The sequence below is a fragment of the Eurosta solidaginis genome, chromosome 2 (genome assembly GCF_040869045.1).
Source record: "Eurosta solidaginis isolate ZX-2024a chromosome 2, ASM4086904v1, whole genome shotgun sequence".
Lineage (NCBI taxonomy): Eukaryota > Metazoa > Arthropoda > Insecta > Diptera > Tephritidae > Eurosta > Eurosta solidaginis.
In genome coordinates, this window is record NC_090320.1 from 83,855,684 (window position 1) to 83,862,344 (window position 6,661).

Below are 6,661 nucleotides of genomic sequence, written 5' to 3' on the forward strand. Positions count from 1 at the left end.
CCATCCTGTTTTGTTATAGCCACGGTTTTTCCTACAAGTATGTTGGTGTTGATTTGTTTGCTGCCTCGACAACCCACAATTTGTTTGTCCCACAATCTCCATCAACCTTTGCCCAGATTACTGCTTCGGGTCTTGGTGGTATTTGCTGACTCTCTTCCACCAGCACTCGTTTACTGCGGTAACCTCTCTCGTAGCCGAAATTAAGTGGCACATCCATGTTCTTATATCGCATCGTCTTGCTTTGCATGTCGATCTTGATGCCCTGGTTGATTAAGAAGTCCACTCCAATTATGATTTCATCAACAGCCTCAGCCACTATAAAATTGTGTACTACCGTGACGTTCCCAATTGCGACTTCACATGTCTTCTCCAGTGGCTGTAAGCAATCTTGATCCATGCAATGGTCTTATTTTCTAATTGACCAAATCCGCTCGAATGATAGAATGAGATGCACCCGTATCTACAGTCAGTAAACGTTCCTTTCCATCCACATGTCCTCCGACAGTAAGATTGTTTGACCTTCTTCCAATTTGTGAGATAGAGATTATGGGACATTCAATTGAGGGAGCCAGCTGTCGCCCCTTGCGGCTGACTCGCTTTAGTTTAACGATTGATTGGTCTTGGAGATCTGCTCATCTCCTTTAGCTCTGCGTTTACGACCACCCACATTGTTGGAACTGTTAAGGTTGGTGTTGCAATAACGCGCAATGTACACTGGCTTTCCACACTTAAAGCATTTAAAATTGTGTCTACCCACTCTGGTCTTTATAAAACTCTGGATTTTTACCCTTCCGGTGTATTCCACGGGTGCGTCCGCATTTGCGAGATCAGCCAATCTTTCAACATCCGAGCCAAACTCCTTCAAAGTCTCATTCGCTCTTTGGTGACGGTTTTGCAACTCAATTTGGTATATCTGTTTTCTATGCTCGCTTCATAACGTCTCTCGACAGCGGCCATCAATACTACATAACTGTTACTGTCGTACTCTGGAATCGTCTGTAAGATTTCCGCTGCAGGCCCTTTCAATGCCACGAACAGTGCAGCAAATTTATCTTCCGCTTTCCAGTTGTTCACTGCTGCGGTCTTCTCAAACTGTAGCTTAAAGACCTGGAAAGGAAAAGATGGAGTGTTTACCTTCGTATTACTCGCTGAAGCAGCCGGGCGATTAAGTTGCAATTCCTGTATACGACCTCTCAACGCGTCCACCACTGCCTCGAATTTTTCTTCAAACCGCATTATTTTCTCGTCCATGCGGGCTTCGAGTTTTGATGATATACGCACCTCTTGTGCTTCTAGCTGTACTGTTATGCGTGTCTCTTGTTCTTTCAGTTGAGTTGGCATATATGTCTTTTGCTCTTCCAGCTGTGATGAAATTTGTGTTTCCTGTGCTTCAATCTTGGCTGTTATCTGTGTCGACATTTCTGAAATACGCGTTTCTTGTGCTTCAATCTTCGATGTTATTTCTGACGACATTTCTGCAATACGTGTCTTCTGTTCTTCCATCTTGGATGATATACGGTTCTCCTGGGATTCTAGTTGAGATGCCATTTGCGACGTCATTGATGTTACTGTCAATGTTTGTGCAGATATTGCAGCCAATATCATGTACAAATATGTGCTTGTAACTGACTGCGATGTTTCATTTTTCTCTTCAATTTTTGTTGTCTCCCCGCCATCAAGAGGAAAGACATACTCTTCCACGTTAATTCCATCTAATTCCATTGCCTTTCGTAGTCGTGTTGTATTCAATCGGCGGCTCTCCAACTCCTTCTTCATTTGCTGGATCTTCAATTCACTCCACTTTGCCATGTCCAAGTTGTATTCGAAGTCTTCGGAATTTATTCAACAATTCCTCTTCTGACACCAATTGTAACGAATTTAATCCAATTCGCTTTATTTGCAACCTTCTGCTAACGTTCGAATCACTAATTTGTTGAATAAATAACTCCACTATTCAATAATGCAAAATGGCCTTTATTAAATTACTTCAGAATAACACTACTATTGCTCGTCAGATAGCGTCTTAAATCAAACTGATTGTCGTGCCTCTACTGTTGCTGCTTTTTATACTCTGTGATTTCTCGTTCGCATACTTCTAGGCGCTTCCATTTCTAGAATTTACTAGTTAGTTATCAGATATTAAATTGCTACGTTTGTAGCTTCTCATATGCGCGTGTATATGTGAGCACAATTATAATTGCATACTTTTGAGAGCATCTCAGATAAGATATCTGCATGTTTTTGTGCGTCTCTTCGCTGCGTGTACGTTCATATGTATAGACATAATGATTGATCTATTGATGTGCATACAAGTCACTGCTTAGCATCGGCTTAGAGATGATAGTATCCCTTAGTGTTGCTAATATTCGTCACAGTATGTTATTCAATAACTCACCCTCTAATGCCAGCATTACAGCCTTCTCATCGATTTTGAATATGTGAACTGTTTCAGTATTCGCACCCAGTTCGTTTGGTGCAATATTTTCGATTTGATGTAACATTTTCATGTCTCGTATATCATGAATATGTATACTATCCATTAGGCAGACAATTAGTTGCGTCCGATTCATTCGTATACTGAGTATATTTGAGCCGTCGACGCATTGGCAGATATTTTGATACTTTTGAAGTGTAACATTTGTAAACATTTGGGTTTCTCTGCTGTCACCATCACCACTAGAGAGCTATTGAAGAGACGCTCCGACCAAGATAATATTGTAACGAATTTACTGCAATTCCCCTTATTTGCAATCTTCTGCCAACGTTCGTATCGCTAAACTGTTGAATAAATAACTCCAATATTGAATAATGGAAAAATGGCCTTTATTAAAGTTCTTCACAATAACACTTATACTTTGCAAAGAATAGCTTGTTTAATAACCAAACTGATTGATAGCTCAAATAAAACTGTTTTCTCGCTGTCTACTGTCGCGTCTTTTATACTTTTTGATTTCTCATTGCATACTTCTAGGATTTTCCATTCCAGAACTTACTAGTTAGTTTTCAGCTACAAAATCGCCAGCCACAACTACGTTTACAACTTCCCATTTGAGTAATACTTGGCCAAATTATTGCCCTCTCTTGTGACAACTCAGATAAGATATATGCATGTGTTTGTGCATTGCTTCTCCGCTGCTCGTATACGTACATATGTGTAGACCAGGCATCGGCATTTTGGAAATGCAAGTGTGTTAGTGAGAGCGCGATAGTCGCGCACATAACTTGATGCATCGGTTTGCTTAGTTTATTCGCTTATTAGAAAGCAACAAGACAAGATCGTTTGTTATTATATTTTTAATGCGCAAAATGGGAAGCAAAAGGTTTATACAAATAAATACGTTGTATTTGCGCAAAAGGGTTGGTCAACATTAATATTTTTCGCTTGTGCGCCTTGAAAAAATTAACAAACGATCTTCGCTTGTTGCTTGCTAATAACATTCGTCAACATTGCGAGCGACGCACACAATCGATGTTGCTGCGCCAAATGCTCAGTGACTACTAAACTAAAGAGAATAAGAATACGTGTGAATTGAGTGTACACAATTGTGCTACTAAATGCCGATGCCTGGTGTAGACGCAATTATTGATTCGTTTATGTAGATACATAATGATTGAATTATTGATGTGAATTCACGTCACTGATTAGCATCGGGATGAGAAGATAGAGATGGCAGTACCCCTTAGTGTTGCTAATATTCGTAACAATATGTTGCGAATCACGCGCATATATTTCTTCCACCTTGTCACAGTTGCGATGCCATCTTTACCATCAAATACGTAAATTGAACTGTAGAGAAAGAAACATTTTATAAAATTTAATAAAATCAAAAAATGATTGTTATGCTAAAAATGGGTAAAGTATTGTATGTTAAAGTACCAAACAGTAACCAAACAGTTCCTGTTGAATAACCAGAGTCAGAATCTGCAAACTTCCTGAATTTTCATACCTCTATTAATATAGCCCTTAGACTTAATACCTCTGCTCAAAGTAAATTAAGCTGCTCACAGTCCGTTCTTCACTTATATGGTTCCGCCAATATGTAAACATGGTCTAAGCCAAAGCAGATGATCAAGAAATCGTACAACACGAAAAGCTATCGTTCCACCCCTAAACAGACAAAAGCAACAAATATACTGTACAATTAAAATATCTTTTATTGCTATTAACTAAAAATCGTGGTATTTAGCTAAATAAAGAAGAAAATTCGTATTGAACAATGAATCCCAATATGAACATGCATGGCATGCAACAAATGAACATCGCCGGAGTTGGTGGGCCAAATGCAATGATACAGCCTGAAGTTCCTACTGTGTCAATGATGCGAGCATCACCACAACAACAAATGCAATCTCAAGTTTCAAATGCTGCTCAAAAACAACAGCAACAGCAAGCTGAAAAAATGGACAACATTCGAAAGGTCAAAAGTTTTCTTTCGCCAATGCGGGAATCACTATTCCTTACACTAAGTACTGGCGCATTGACATTACAAGAACATAATTTAGCAGATAATCTTAAACGTGATGCAGCGGGATATGCAGGAGATTTGAAAAACCTTTGGAAGATTTTTATGCCTATTGCGGTCAAATTGCATTATATTTAAAAACAGCCATACAATGCATTCAACCATTATCATCGGCACAACATTATTTACCTCTACTGTAACAGCACGTATGGAACCTAATAAGCAAGACACCCCTGGTTGACCTATGACATATTCTACATACCTTAATGTTGTACGTGTACATGTGCAATCGGCAAAAGATATACATGATACTCTATTTAGTGCTACACAGATTATTCACAGGCTGATTGATAAATACTTAAGATCAATAAGCTGTATTATCGAAAAATATTGTAACGAATTTGCTGCAAATCCTCTTATTTGCCCTTTTGCTAGGTTCGTATCGCTAAACTGTTGAATAAATAACTCCAATATTGAATAATGGAAAAAAGGCCTTTATTAAAATACTTCACAATAACACTCAAATTGTGCAACGAATAGCTTAATAACACTGCTATTGCTCGCTAGATATCGTCTTAGTCGTAACTGCTTGACAACTCAAATCAAACTGAATTCTAGCGCCTCTACAATTGCCGCCTTTTATACTCTTTGATTTCAACCTTCGCATCTTCTAGGCGCTTCCAGAATCTACTAGTCCAGCAGCTCTCAAACTTCTCAGCTGTAACTACAATTGTACAATTTTATAGTTTTTCTCATTGCATACTTATAGGAGTATCTCAGATATATGCTTGTGTTTGTGCATTGACTCTCCGCTGCTCGTATACGTACATGGTACATATGTGTAGACGCAATTATTGTTTCGTTTATGTAGATACATAATGATTGAATTATTGATGTGAATTCACGTCACTGCTTAGCATCGGCTTAAAGACGATAGCATCGCTCAGTGCTGCTAACATTCGTTACACTGCCCTCCACCTAAGTCTGATCGTCCCGATCAGACAAATCTCTCGATCTAAACGCTGCTAGCATTGCCAAATGTACCACTCTTCTATTTCGTGATTTCCCAATTGCTTGTATGCGGTAGATGACATCACTGATCGTCTTCACAACTCTGTACGGGCTTTCCCAACTGCACCGATATTTGGATGGAACACCTTTCCGCCGGTGAGGGTTGTATAGCAGTACCAAATCTCCCTCCCGGAAACCTTCCGAATTATTTTCCTTGTCGTACCTGTGTTCCATCTTACTACTCATTATTCTGGATCGTTCTCTCGCACTCTGTTGCTTGGCCAATGAAGAACTACTTTGTAGAGCTTGTTCTTGACGGATTGGTTTCACATACTCAGTATCGTTCCGACGTTTCCCAACAGAAGTGCGCGCTGCCTTGAAACCATCCTTGCATTCATTCTGAAAAATTCTTTCAGTCATTTTAGTGCATCCAGTAGGGTTTGTCGATGCCGGTCTTTTTCTCGCAAGTACTTTTAACTTCGCTTTATTTGGCACATTCGATCCATCAACTTTTCCTTTTGACTTTCGTGGCCTTTGTCGAGTCTTCTCCACCAGCACTCGCTTACTGCTGAACCCTTTTTCCAAACTGAAGTTAAGTGGCACATCTTGGTTCTCATAATGCATATCCCTTCTCTGCATATAGATCTTGATGTCATGGTCAACCAAGAAATCCACTGCCAATATGACTTCATCAACAATCTCCGCCACAACGAATTTGTGTAAAACCATGACCTTCCCAATTAAGACTTCACAGATCACTTCTCCCCGGACATGGTTATACTCGCCAGTGGCCGTACCCAACCCGTTTAGCGGTGAGCTAATGTGAGAAGGCGACAACCTGGCTAGGCCACTCTGACATAATCGGTTTAAGGGCTAGCCGGGGGAGATTTCATCGGCAGCGTCTGTACACCTCTAGGTGCGGCTGCAAGCGGGCGTCTGTCTTGGAGCAAGCGGCTCGCTATATAAACGTGCCAAGTAATATTTTCACCCCCGCTGAGCGGGTTGTGCGCTGGGCTTGGGACCCGCCACGTAAAACCATACTCCAATGAAATATAACAACAAGCCTCGGATAAATACACTCTCTATTGATGACGACCATGGCAAACGTTTGAAGGACAATGAATTGAGGGCATGCACCTGGAACGTCCGCTCCCTGAATGGGATTGGTGCAGATGCCCGGCTGGTTG

The 6,661-nt window shown here is 40.4% G+C and overlaps 1 pseudogene; it reads left to right on the forward strand.

Annotated features, from left to right (window-relative positions):
* The first annotated feature begins 4,215 nt into the window (after window positions 1-4,215).
* On the forward strand, window positions 4,216-4,920 carry LOC137241546 (mediator of RNA polymerase II transcription subunit 29-like; annotated as a pseudogene).
* The last annotated feature ends 1,741 nt before the right edge of the window (window positions 4,921-6,661 follow it).